The sequence below is a fragment of the Macrotis lagotis genome, chromosome 5, assembly GCF_037893015.1.
Source record: "Macrotis lagotis isolate mMagLag1 chromosome 5, bilby.v1.9.chrom.fasta, whole genome shotgun sequence".
Taxonomy (NCBI): domain Eukaryota; kingdom Metazoa; phylum Chordata; class Mammalia; order Peramelemorphia; family Peramelidae; genus Macrotis; species Macrotis lagotis.
In genome coordinates, this window is record NC_133662.1 from 202,088,540 (window position 1) to 202,103,695 (window position 15,156).

Consider the following 15,156-nt stretch of genomic DNA (forward strand, 5'->3'; position numbering starts at 1 on the left):
AAAATTTACCCTATTTCCCAAAGACATAATAAGTATATATTATCCTTAGTGCCTTAATGTCTTCTACTAAGGCATTAAAGCATACTTGAAGATATCATTTTCTTTAGAGTGGATTTTTTAAACTTTGGTTTTGAGACTGGTCCCCTTTTTTGCTCATGCTAGAAGTATAGCACTCATGGATGTAATACTAAAATTGATCAGCATGGAAGCTTTAATCTCCATTTTTCAATTTGGGTCAGTTCATCCCTCCTTAGGCAGTCTGGTGCCCACTGGAAGATCATCATATTTGTGCTGAATTTAATGCCAAGACCTGATTGGCTTATTGTCCTCCTGCCAGTCATAGCTCCCAAACTAAAGGAATCATTGACCTCATCTTCCCTATAGCAGGCACTACAGACATTTGCCACCATGCCCAGCTTATCTTCAAATATTTAAAGGGATACCTTGTGGAAGAGTAATTAACTTTGTTCTATATTGTTTCAGAAGACATATATAGAATATATGGTGTAAGTTATAGGGATGAAAAATTCAGCTCATCATAAGAACTTCCTATTTGAGCTCTTTGAAAAGAAAATGAACTACACTCTATGAAGTAGTGAGTTCTCTGTAACCAGATGTATTTAAGCAAAAGCTTGACTACCATTTGTCAAGGACAATGTAGCTGCCTTGGCAATGAGTTGAACTGGTTGACTCCTGAGGACACATTCAAGTCCACCATTTTATGATTCTATGAAGATTGTAAACCCTACTGTTTGAATTATTTGTACTTTCTTTGGTGTGGGTGCTAGAATATAAACCTGAGTTCAGGATTTGTTTCATTTTGTCCTTGTATCCTCAGTGCTCACCATATTGCCTAGATTATAGCAAATATTTAATAAATGTTTACTGATTGATTGATAGACCATGTGGATCTCAAACTTTTCTCTATGCCAGAGTTGGACATTTTCATGAGTTATATGATCAATACAGTCAATATTTGAAGGCCAATCTTTAAATGATGAGCTTTCTCAAATTTAGCTAGTTCAGGTTTTAGACAACAGATGCATAGCCCACTGCCAGCCCCATACTCTAAGCCTCTGGCTTGGTTAGGATCTTTCAGATGTTGTGTTCAGATGATACAGCTTCCAAGAACCAAATGTGTTTCATAAATGTTGAACAATGCTCATTGAATTAAAGTTAACTGACTAAAAGTCTAATCATCTGGTGATAGAATAGAAAGAATACTCATTTTTGAAGTCAGAAGACTAGGGTTCAAAGCTTGGTTTTGTCGTTTGCCCCCGTGACTGAATAAATCACTTGATTTCTTGGAGTGTTGTAACACTTGAACTACTCACTTCACAGGGTAATTTAAAGAATTAAATGGGGGGGGGTTGCCAAAGAATACTGTATGAATATGAGTAATCATTATTTGCCCAGACATATTTTTAAAAAAATATTTTTAGCCCTGAGATTATTTTGTATTTTGATTTTAGGGAGAAGTTTCATAACATTATTGAATCATCATTTCCTCATCTATGGTAACACAAAATTGTGTGGTTTATAATACTTATGATACAGAGGTTTATTTAGTTATTCTATTTTTATTAAATTGCTTTGAGATATCATTGGATTCAAAAAGATTCCAGATGTTTATTGAAGAAAATAGGACATAACAAATCAAGATTAGTGAATTGAGTTGAGGGGATGATAAACCATCAAAATTATAGTTAAAGAATGATTTGCTGGGCAACTAAATGATGACAAAAATCCCATTACTCTCAAGTCCAAAGAATCCAAAACTTTTAGTACTTGAATTTGTTTTTATAGTTCTCTTCCTGCTTTCATGAGAAAGAGACAAATGACAAACAAAAAAGCTATCAGTAAGATCATGTTTTAAAATAACACAAAATTCCAGAAGACATCCTTGAGTCATCATCATCAAATATTTATGAAGTATCTGCATTACATTTGCCATTAACTGCATGGCCTTTGGGAAGATCATTTTACACAGATTCCTTATCTATAAAAGGACTTACTGTTGTTGAGTTATTTTTTTCAGTCATGCCTGATTCTTTATGACCCGATTTGGGGTTTTCTTGACAAAGGTAATGGAGTGGTTTTCCATTTTCTTCTCCAGTTCATTTTAAAGATGAAGAAACTGAGGCAAACAAAGTAAAAGTGACTTTCCCAGGGTCACACAATTAGTAAGTGTCAGAAATCAGATTTGAACTCAGGAAGATGAGTCTTCCTGACTCCAGGTTCTGTACTCTATCTACTGCAACACCTAACTGCCTTTTAAAAGGACAATATTGAAATAAATCATCTTTAAAGTCTCTTCAGCTTGAAAATTCTCTTTTATTGTAGAACACTGTGCCATATTCTAGGAAAGCCAAGGGGATAGTTAAATTAGCAAAGTTCCTGCTCTTAAAAGCTTTATAGTTTAGTTGTAAAACAGGATCCATATATGAAAATAGTAATATAGAGCCAGGACACATTAAACCAAATTTCTATAATTCAATTCAATGCCTATTTATTAGGTACCTCACATGTAATAAGCGCTATGGCTATAAAGACAAAAAATAAGGAACCCTTGTTTTTTCAGTGCAAAAATTCATTCTACAATCTGTAGACTGTAATATATGCAAAATTTAGAACTTCTTAGGGAGTTGCCTCAGAACAGACAGGCTAAGTGACTTACCCTTGTTCCACTAGTAGGTAGGCACCAGACCTGAGACTTGAATCAAAGTGTTTCTTGCTCAGAGTTCAGCACTGAGTTATACTCTGTTGTTCTTTATATAGGATAATACTATAAGATAATAGTGTTTATAATTCTGATATTATAAATTTCTAAGTACCTTCTGAATCATTCAACGGAGATTGATTTGTCCTTAGTAAGGAATAAATCATACATTTGTCTTATTAACTCCATGATTCTACGTCCCATGGGGATGACATATTGTACTTGGAGTGAGGAAGGCATCGGTTCAAATTCTTCTTAGACACTGGCTGTGTGGCTTTGGACAAATCACTTCATATCAATAAATTTCAATTTATTCACTTTCAAAAATGGAGAAAATATTATCATATACCACACAGGATTATTATTCACATCAAATGAGATCATATATGTGAAGAGTGCTGGTACTGAAACAAAAGTAACTTTGTCATGGTTCTTTGAACATGATACTTCCCCTCTGTATTTGGGAGGTTTCCTCTCAAATACAGATGTATGTATATCTTACATGTATTTGAGTCATTTGCATTTTGTGTCTCCCTTTAGAACATGAACTTCTTGAGGACAAGGACTATACTTTTGCCTTTCTTTGTATCTCTAGGATTTAACACAGTCCCTGATGCATTGTGAACTCTTAATAAATAATTACTAATTGACTAACTAAAACCCTTAGAAGGTTGCAAAACTGTATACCATTATTATCATTGTATATTTTGTTCTTTAGCCTGTGTCAAAGTCATACTCTAATGCTTCATCTTATCCTTGATCTTACCCTGAGTTCTGAAAGACTGTTTCATCATAGAAAGACTAAGAATTCAAATCTGGCAATATGCCTTTTGTCTGTCCTCTAAGAACCAGTCTAGCTAAGACTTTGATTCACCTCTGGAAATTTGACCAACAGGTAATGAAATTTTTGACAAATGCAGTCAACTTATGAAGACAATGGACAGGTTATTCTCCAACTTATCAATGTTTTTTCTAATATGTGGCACCCCAAACTGAACATACTTCCCCTGACCAGGAAGAGAGAGTTTATTTGGACTTTCTTTTCAGAAGACAAAATGAAAATAATAATAAAAAATATCAATGCTCTAAATGCAAAACAACGCTGAAAATTTACCTCACATCCATTGAATAAAGATTTTTTTTAAAAATGGAAATAGTTACACTGAAGAGACTATGGGAAGATGGACACACTAATAAACAAATGGTGCAACTGGGAATTGGTTCAAATATTCTAGAAAATAATTTTGAACTATGCAAAAAAGTCACAAAATTGTTTAACAAAATAATTCCAATATACTCCCAAGAATGACAGTGACAGAAAGGTCCCATATATAACAAAATATTCATAGCAATATTCTTTATGGTACCAAAACAAAACAACAAAAAAAAAGAAACAAAATGGATGTCTAACAATTGGGGAATGATTGAATAAATTTGGGTAAATAAATGTAAAAAGAAGCAAAAAAAATACAAGGAATTCATATTCAATTGGTAGTAAAAAATCTGAAAAACATGAGAACATATGGATGAAATTATATAGTAGAGAGAAAACAAAACCAAGAGAATGTGTATAATGACTACAATAATAGAGTATAAAATAACACTAAAAAGAAGCAAAACTCAGATTAATTGCAATGAACAATGTTGGTTCTATAGAATAGAGAATAAAATACCTATCCCTCCCCTAAGTATAGAAATAAGGTACTATGGGTGAAAAAATGTACACATTGTTACTTTGCTGGTTAGTTGTGTGTAATTATTTAACTTTGTTTTAAGGGAGGGATGAAATAGGAGTTAGGGAATGACTGAGATACTTTTACAAGTTATCAATTTTAGAAATCCATATAAGAAAAAAACCCCACCAAAGTCAGTGTATAAGAAGTAGATAGTCCAGATGCTATGTTAGTATACATGATATACTTTAAGAAAGCCTTTAGCATTTGATTAGGGTTTTAAAGACATATTTACAAATAGCTGAGGCCAAGAATTTAGCAGGTTAGAATGGTGTACATAGGTTGTGATCAGTACCAGTAGAGGGAGTACTCATGTCAATGAGGTTACACAATTACTATGTTATATCTTCCTTTATGGAAGAATTCATCCAGTGCTCTATGGAGCCAGTATGAATGGAAATGGGGTCCTGAAGAAGAGTTTGAAGTCCCAGAAGAATGTTCCTGATGTATTATGAGTTTGCATCATATTATGATCATTTTTGGCTTCAGAGGGGAAAGTGCTAAAGGTAGAATTCTGCCAGGAGAAGTTACCCGATACAAATTTTCAACTTGATAATAGAGAAATAATTTATAAGTATTTGTTCTTTCAAAACTGAATGGGGACAGCTAGGTGGTGCAGTGGATAGAGCACTGGACCTGAGTTCTAATCTGATCTCAGATACTTAATAATTGCCTTGTGACCTTGGGCAAAGTCACTCAAACCCCATTGCCTTAAATAAAAATTTTTTTTTAAAAATAAAAAAACTGAATGGACTGTTATAGTAGGTAGTGAGTACTAGAGGTTTTCCATCAGAAGCAGATTGATAATTTGTTCAGAATATTGCAGAAGGAATACCTAATTCAGGTAGGAAGCAGACCAAATGACCTCTTGGGTTCCTTTCAACTGAGATTTTTTTTCTAGCCCACTCATAGGCACTTCCTGGTTGTCCGGAAACATTACTCTGGCAGCATTCCCCTCCTTTACTCCCATAGTTATCCCTGTGAAACTATGTTTGAACCATCTATAAATAGCTATGTCCAGCTCCTCAACAGATTTCATCTGTGGCAGTTACATCCCTAACAGCAAATGGCCAAAGTCTCAAATGATGAATTCTTGGAGTATAGCCATTCCTCAAACATCAAATCCTTATGAACCAGCTTCATGGGATGACAAAAGAGAAAAAAAAAGAGAAAAGGCCTATATAGAACTGAACAAAGATAAAAGAAATCCTTTTCAGGGATACCACTATAATTTACTATCAGACAACATAACCTAGCTGTTCCTAGTCTTAAAATGTCAATAGTGGAGAGGGGAAACTGGCAAGAACAGAAAGTAGAGATAAGGTTTGAAAACAGTTTGAAACAAAATACTGTATCTGGGTAGTGCAGTCCTCTGCTATCATCAGCCATCTACAGAATTAGTACATGCCAATGATGCACATTAACATTGACTTCAACTGAACCCCTAGTAACACCACCTATCCATCCTGTTATTTATTTATTTAGGAAACTGTATTAACTGCTATGACACCCTTAGGTGACTAGGAATTAGGGTGTAGAAGGTATTGTCAAAATTTTGTAGTTTGTACATTCTTCTCATTCCTACTCCCCCCCCCTTCTGGGAAATGGCCAAATCACTTGTTTGTCCTTTATTTTCAAAGAAGACCAGGTCATCAGGGAAACAATACCATGACTTCCAAGTGACTTGGATTTAAGTAAGGGAGGATTGTATAAAGTCACCAACCTCACTTTTTTCTCTGAAGTCACCAGGGTTCAGTGGACAGGTTTAGATCATGACACTTGGAGATGACCCCAAATAGAACGAGAGAATGCTGCCTGTTCTGATAATAAACTACTCATTTAAGTGGTGGTCTCCAGACGTTTTTGATCATACAACCCTACCAGTTTCTTTAAAAAATTGACTTTGTGCCATCAAAATTTGTATACTTATTTTCATATACTATTCTTCAAATGACTAAATAACACATCAAAATTAGATATTAAAAAGGGTGAAATAAGAAATAATGTTTAATTCTAGAATCTGTAGGGAGTCACAAGAGTTGAGTAGGGCAATGAATGGTCAGACATGTACTAGGAAAATCATTTTGGCAGTAGGGTAGAGAATGAGTTAGAGAGCATTAAGACTAAAGTCAGGGAGGTGAAGAAAAAGACTAGTTAAGAGATAAGGAAGGCTTGAGCTAAGGCTGTTTGAATGAAGGGAAGAAGGGTGGATGTAAGACTTAGGGCAGAGACAAAAATGACAAGATTTGGCACTTGTTTGAAGTGATTGAGATAATACCAAAGTCATAAACCTGAGCAACTGAAAGGACAGGGGGGGTCTTTGACAATGATAAAAAATATGTAAAAGAGGGAGTATGGGAGAGGGAGGAGAGGAGATAACGTAATGAGATATGCAATGAAAATTGCAACTTATCCCTGGCCTACTTATCCTATGCCTCACTGTGACCTACCAAAAACAAAAGGGGTTAGGGAATGATTCACAGGTTGCTTTCCTGGAACAAAAATCCTCCAAGATAGTAATAATAACTAATATTTATATAGAAATTACTATGTATAAGGCATAGTGCTAAAGTAGTTTTCTAATTTTTTCTCATTAGGTTCTCTTATCTGTTTTACAGTTGAAGAAACTGAAGCAAACAGAAGTTAATTGACTTGCCCAGGATCACACACAATTAGTAAGTTATCTACTGGTCCACTTATTATTTAATATGATCGGGGAGGCCAGGGGCTGCATGTGGAGACAGGGTTTTGTTTTTGGTGTTGTTCTGTTTTTCCACAATGGCACCCATACTGCTGCCACTGTGAGTGCTTGGATTGGAAATAGGTTACAACTGTTCTAAGGGGGCAACATTGGTCTCAGAATAGAAGTAGTCTGCTTACACATCTGAGGAAGGGGAACAGAATGTGGTAATATTGAGGGATTATGGGTGAAAAGTAGGTATAGTTGTATGAGAGGCAAACTCCATCATTGGCTATGTTCGGGAGAGTGGCATGTGATCTATCTCCAACCTTCTGGTAGACTGATCACACAACCCTTGGAGTCAGGTCATGTTTTCCACTTTGGAGACTACTTCAGTGAAGGTCAAGTATGCTAATAAATCTAAATGAATTTATGTATATGTTACAAGGCAGCTAGGTGGCTCAGTGTATAGAGTTCTAGACCTGAAGTCATGAAGACTCCTCTTACAGAGTTCAAATATAGCCTCAGACATTAGCTGGGCAAATCACTTACTCTGATTTGCCTCAGTTCCTCATCTGTGGGAAATGGCAAACCACTCCAATACCTTTGCCAAGAAAACCTCAAATAGGAGCAAGAAGAGTCAGACAGAATTTTTAAAAATGGTTGACTACAATATAATATACATAAAATGGACTGAATTTTTTTTGTTGGGGAAGGAGATCTGAACTTATGATTTAACTGGATTAGGCAATTTCTAGCATTAAAACTGATACCGCAACAGATGGACAACTCATTTGTAATTTATATTCTTTAACTGTTGCTTAAAAGGACTGCAAGTTTACTTGACTTGTCCATGCTAATATAATTACAACAAAGATAGGACTTGAAACCAGGACTTCATTTCTCTAAGAGCAACAATCTATCCACCACAATATTTTGCTTCTCTTATATGTTATATAATATATATATATATGTGTGTGTGTGTGAATTTGTATGTATGTATGTATGCATGTATGTCTGTGCTTGTATTTATATGTATGTACATATATTTACTTATATATTTTATATATACTTATATATACTTATATATGTATGTGTATATTTATACACATTATATGCTGCATGTATTATGTAATATATGGTACATAATGGTAGCTGCATCCATACATATTTATTACAGAGAAATTTTATTTCTGTTCTGTCTCATTTTGAAGTTAGGAGGTTCTAATAATCACAAAATGTTTCTTAATAATAAGAGATAGATTTGGCAGTGTCTAGCACAGAGGAAGAGCTTAATTATTGCTTATTGATTGCTTGATTGCATAGAAAATCAGTCCATTAGAATTGTTTTGTTTTTTAAAAGAGAATTGATTTGCCTGAAAGAACCAACTTTTTTTTTTTTTTTTTTGAAGAACAGATGCATGGAGAAAGTCCTTGAATACACCATTAACCTGTGCTTTTGTGTCCCAAGATGTGAATGTCTGGTTGGCACTTGGAAGAGAAGAAAGTATCTTTGAGTCAGACTATTTTAATTATTTATAAAAACATAGCTTTAAATGTCCATCTTTCAATATCTCTCTATCTGTTCACATTGCAAGGCCTTGGGGTTCTTTAATATCTGAAAAATTGAGATGCAGAGTGTTCATGCACTCTCTTCTTTACAATTCATTTTCAAATTCAGTAGTGTAACAAGGAGTCAATGCTACCCTTCCAGTCAATCATATGAGAACTTGGAGTCCAACTTCTGGTCATGTATGACTCAGGGCTAAAGGACTTGCCCTCAAAGTATATGAAGAACCCCTTTATTGGTTGCTCAGCTTTAGGAGGTAATGACTCAGTGTCCCTCTTAAGAGGTAAGAGTTTCCATGAGACCCATTTGGCTTCAATTCTTCCTACAAGTGTCATATAGTGTACTCTCTGCTTTGATGTTTTCTCTTCACCCCCTCCCCATGAAGCATGGACTCAGTGCAACAAGTTCGCACCTAAATACCTGCTGACCTTTACAATATTTTTTCCTTTTCTTAGTAAGAAACAAGCATCAACTTCAAGTTGTCCAGTATGGAAAACACCATTTGGGGTTTGAAACATCTAAAAGTTCTCAATTCCAAGAGTAGTTGCAAGGGTGGTTAGATGGTGTAGTGGATAAAGCACCGGCCCTGGAGTCAGGAGTACCTGGGTTCAAATCTGGTCTCAGACATTTAATAATTACCTAGCTGTGTGGCCTTGGGCAAGCCACTTAGCCCCATTGCCTTGCAAAAAAAAAACTTAAAAAAAGAGTAGTTGACAACAGAAGCAGCTAAAGTCAGAAGAGGTTTGAGTCTAGAGCAGAGCACTCTGACACCTCAAGCTGTTTTGTGTATTGATCAAGCTTCAGTGTTACTCTCCCAAATAAGTGACTGAATCCTGTTTTTTTCGATCCATCTTCTGAATTGTTTTATGATTAGCCTTTCTTGTGTCTATAGGAATAAATTGCAAGTCATACTCAATTATAATTATACATTGAGTACCTTATTATTTATTTTTGGAGAACACCTAGATTTGAGCCATAATAACATGGATAATTCTTCCTCAGAGCACGGGAGGCAATCAGTGTTAGTTGTCTGCCCAAATCAAACTCCCATCCTCTGGTTTCCAGCACCAGTGCTCTATCCACTGGGCCACCTAGGTTCAGTGGTGGAATTCTTGCCTCCCACTCAGGAGAACCAGTTCATTTCCCAGCCAAAGCTTGAAAAAAAATCTCTGATACTGAATGAATAAAACCCAACTTCAGTGTTCTTCGCTGAGGCAAAACTTGGTTAGGTAAGTAAAGCAGATAAGAGAGGTGGAGCTAGAGTCAGAATGACCTAAATTCAAATCTGACCTCAGACCCTCACTAGCTACATGACCTGGAGCAAGTCATTTAACCTCTGCTTTCATTCCCTCATCTGCAAATTGGGAATAATAGAAGCAGCTATCTCTCAGTGATCATAGAAAGATAAAATGAGAATATATTTGTGATGTATTATTAAGGTTCTACAGAACTGAGGCATATATAAATATTTGCTATGATAATGATGATGATAATGATAATGATGATGATGAATTTTTGGTGAAAGGAAATGATTTTCAGGTGCTCATTTTTACAGATAAATAAACTAGGGTCAAGGGAAGTCATTGATCTGTCCAAGGCTGCATAGTTGTTAAAAATAAAAGATGAAATATAGAATCAGGGAGATAACAACAGCAAAAATAAAAAGCAATAGCACAAAACCAGTAAGCATCACAGCCTCATGCGCATATTCCTGGGGAGCTACTCCTTCCATGTTGATGTTAAACCATAAATACCTTTTAAATCTAGTCATTCAACCAGTTTTGAAATCATCTAACTTTGCTATCATCTGGTTCAGGTATTTTTATCTTTTCCTCAAGTATAGCATCAGAAACTTTGTTAAATTACTGAAATTTAGATAAACTATAGTTATAGCATTCCCCTGAAATACCATTGTACTAAGAAGTATCATTTCCTTTTATAAATTTTTATTTTACATTGCCTGTGGCTAAATGGTACAATGGATAGATTGCCAGATTGGAAATCTAGAAAATATGAGTTCATATATGGCTTCAGTCACTCATTGGCTGTGTGACCCTGGGCAAGTTACTAACCCTGTTTATTTCAGTTTCCTCATCTGTAAAGAAAAATCTGCAGAAATGGCAAATCACTTCACTATCTTTGTTAAGATGCATGATTCCCAAATGGAGTCATAAAGAGTTGGACATGACTAAAAGGACTAAACTAACAACAATTTCACATTACTTTTCTTTTATATTATCCCCTTTTGCATCAATCCCTGTTGCATCTAGTCTTATTTCAAATTACTTCCTTTCCAATCATTTCACTAAGAAAACTAAGTTATCTTACACTTTTCTCATTTGTTTATAAAGCTCTTTGATTTGTAAAGCAGAACAAAATAGTTTATAAATTTGATATCAAAAATAAATAGGAAGTTAGCAAGAGAGCTCCTAGATACCACTGATAGTTTTTTTTATGATTACCAATTCCTTTTGTACAGATTTATTAACCATACTTTGCTAACATACTTAGAATTTTGGGAGAAATCAGGCCAGTGGTTTTGTGTTTATCTGAAATGAAGCCACAATTCATAGATATATGAATAGGGAATATAAAGAAAGAAGGGAAGCAAAAAAAAATTATATCCTCAAATGTTTCTAATCTTACCTTTGTCCCCATCAAGTATAACTTTAATTTGTAGTATACTTACTGATCTGTAGTCATATCCACCCTTCACTTTTTTTTTTTAGGTTTTTGCAAGGCAAATGGCATTAAGTGGCTTGCCCAAGGTCACACTGGTAGGTAATTATTAAGTGTCTGAGATCAGATTTGAACTCAGGTACTCCTGACTCCAGGGCAGGTGCTTTATCCACTGCCCCACCTAGCTGCCCCTACCCCTCACTTTTTATCTTTGTAACTCTAAAACCTAATGTTGAAGAAAAAATATTAATACTATACATTATGTTTTAGGCACAAATCTGATAGAAGCTATTTTTATTAACAACATTATTGTAAATCCAAGCATGCTTTGTTATCCTTCATGCTCAATGAGGACCAAAATTACATGCCTATGTTGGGATCAAGGTACAGTGTATCTGACTATGTCTGATCAGACCCATAGGAGTTCTGAATGCTCTGCCACATGTTAACATATGAACATTTGGAATTGGAGAGGTCTCTAAATTCGAACATCTCAAATTTCTTTTGAGCTGTTAAAGTTCTACTTTGTTCACAGAGCACAGTGACTTCTTTGATGAGGGCATGCCATGCTGAGCAGACCTGTGCCAGTGTCTCCCATGTCTCACAATCAATTCCAAAATTCTTTAGAGAGCCTTTGAGAGTGTACTTATATCCCTCTTCTGACCTTTATGTGAACGCTTGCTTTCTGTGAGTTCTCCATAAAATAGTCTTTTAGACAAATGTAAATTTGTCATTCAAACAACAAAGTTATGTTCTCTGCACTAAAGTTTGAATGCTTGGCAGCTTAACTCAAGAAAAAACCTCAGTGTCCAGGATCTTATCTTGCCAGGTGATCTTTACATTCTTCTTAAGTCAATTCAAATAGAAGCAATTCAGTTTCCTGGCATGGTTCTTGTATATACTATACTTGTATATTGTCCAAGTTTCACAGGTCACACAATAGCTCTGTAGACCTTCAGTTTGGTAGGGAATCTAATACATCTACTCTCCCACAAATGCTTTCAAAGCCTCCCAAATGCAGAACTAGCTCTGACAGTGCATGCATCAACCATATCCTCTATATGTACATTCCTGGAGAGTATACTGCCAAAGCAAGTGAACTTATCCATTTGTTGTAACTGATGGTATGGATGGTATGGTGCTGGATGGGGGAGAATCTCTGTTTTCTTGGTGTTGTCAGGCCAAAATTATCACAAGTAGGAGAGAATGGATCCACACTTTAGGTTACACAAATAACATCAACTGAGCTACTTAATTCAAAAATGTAGCAAGCAGACACTTCATAATTACCTAGCTATGTGACCTTGGGCCACAAAACAAAATAAAACAAATGTAGCAAGAACATACAATTATTCCACTCTTCTTCCAACACCTTGGTGCGTGTACTTACCTCTATATCTCTTCTGTCCCTGGGAGAATAAGCTTAAAGCTTAACTCAGTTCTCATGCAGCATCTGTCCCACCAAGTTTACAACTTTGCTGAATGAATCTTTGTCTGAATTACTGCTGGTCTGGGATCTTGAAAGTCATTTCTAAAGGTTGCTCCTTATTCCTTGGCTGTAAAAGCTATATTAGACCTGTCTTCCAATTTCCTTAAGTTCTCTTAATCTTCAAAATTTCTAGTGTTGAAGGTTGATTTCCTTTGCTTAAAAAAGAAAAAAATAGAACAAAACAAAAGTAAAAACAAAAATAGAGGCCCAATGACTACACTTTCTCTGATCTTGCCTTTTAGGGTCATATCATGAGACCATGCAACCTTAGATGGGGAGAGGATTGTAAAGCCTTTCCCCTGACAGCAATGGTTTTTCACCAGATTAAGTGTGTGTGAAGAATTCACCAACTGGACTAAGACAGAATAAGAGTAAAGGGGGAAGTAGCCATATCTTTGAGTATCTCCAAAGCCAAAGTCTGTTCTTCAATATGTGGTTAGCTAACCAGAAACAGTTACATAATGTCCACTCCATTGTCTCTCAAGGTATTTCCCGTATATATGTCATCATATCACACATATAGAGACTTATGCCTTAGCCTCTCCATATGGAAAGATGTTGTCCCAGCTGCTCCGCACATGTACCAGACACCCCCCACCTTAAATTGGCTTATCCCTCCTTAATTCACATTCTCAGAACTCTTTTCTTTTGACTCATTATACATTTTTCTGGGAAAGACTTCAAAGAAATATTTATTATATTTTAAATATTCTTCTAAACTAGCCCAAGTAAGTTGAATTGTGAAACTATAATACAAAAATTTCTATGATAAAAGTATTGGAGAAGAGAAAACATCAGAGCTAACTAAAAGATCATTACCATGGAGGAAGTAAATTTGTGCTGAGACTTAAAGAATTGGTAGAATTTTAAGAGGTTGAGATGGGGAGAGAATACATATCAAGTATGACTTAAGAAAAGATATGGAACTGGGAAACATTGGGAAATAAGTAGGAAAGGCCTAGCAGTCTAGCAGTTTGATGAATATTTACCCAGGTGGGTGCTCCGTCTGCTGCGCCACCTGGCCATACCTACAATTATTACTATTTTTTTCATTTCCATTTTCATTTTTTTCTCTCCCCTTTACTTTATCGCTCAAGTGAGTCTATATTTTTGGGGGAGGGGGTATTTTGCTTACTCTTAAACAAGAATATTTTATTAATGTATAAAAAACATTATTTGTACAAAATGAGAATAAATATTAAATTTAAAAAAAAGTCCTTAGGTCCATGAACTCCTTCCAAGAATAAATTTCGGGGGGGGGGGGGAGTAGATGGATGACGTAAAAATTATATCCTTATTTTCTCTAACCTTTGGATTCCTTTGTAATCCTATGGATTTTATTTTAGGCAATTAACAGACATTATTCTGATAGGTTTCACGGATTCTGATAGGTTTTACCTGACTCCCAAAGGGACCCATAAAGTCTAAAAAAGGAGGTTGATGCTAGACTGTGAAGGGCCTTTAATATCAGACTAAGGTATTTGAGCTTTAGCCTATAGACCAGGGATTCTTTAATTTGTGGACCATTTTGGCAGGACCCTATGAATCTCTTTTTTAGAATATTATTTTTATGGGGCAGCTAGGTGACCTAGTGGATAAAGCACCGGCCCTGGAGTCAGGGGTACCTGGGTTCAAATCTGGTCTCAGACACTTAATAATTACCTAGCTGTGTGGCCTTGGGCAAGCCACTTAACCCTGTTTGCCTTGCAAAAACCTAAAAAAAAATAGAATATTATTTTTAAATGCATCAAATAAAATACATTGGATTATCAAGGAAGCTAAAAGTTAGTGAAAATAAGGCTGTATTTTTTTTCTTTATCTAAGTTCATGATTTCCTGATATAATTGTTGACCCCAAGTTAAGAATTTTTACTAAAGGCAATAGGGAACTCTTGGAGACTTTGGATATATATAAAGAAGTATTTTAGGAAGATTAATTTAACAGTATGCAAGGCAATGTGACATAATGAATGAAAAACTGACCCTTGAGTCAGAAGACCTGGATTCCAGTCTTACCTTTGACTCAGACTGATTGAGTGACACTGGATAAACTACTTAATCTGTTAGTATTCCTGAAAGTTAACTTTCCCAGACTTTAAACTATATAGCATATGAAAAGCTACATTAGTAGAGGAAATTTCCTCACTAGGATGCCTCTATTCCAATGAAATCACATCCTATCAAAAAAAAAATCTGGCAGCATTATAAGGTTAGACTGGAGTAAGCAGTAAACGAGCTATGGGGAAAATAAACTTGTACCCATCCAGACAGGAGGTGATGCAGTATT

General features: G+C 35.5%; 1 long non-coding RNA gene across 4 annotated transcripts in view; it reads left to right on the top strand.

Moving 5' to 3' along the window:
• The window catches only part of LOC141488311 (uncharacterized), a 52,200-nt gene extending 43,536 nt beyond the window's left edge, over positions 1–8,664 (top strand). Inside the window, exons 3-4 of one of the 4 annotated variants that reach the window (XR_012468646.1) lie at positions 7,050–7,127; positions 8,545–8,664. This is a non-coding gene — a long non-coding RNA (uncharacterized LOC141488311). The remainder of the gene's footprint in view (positions 1–7,049; positions 7,128–8,544) is intronic. The other 3 variants (XR_012468648.1, XR_012468647.1, XR_012468649.1) reach the window with 3 other exon arrangements.
• The last annotated feature ends 6,492 nt before the right edge of the window (positions 8,665–15,156 follow it).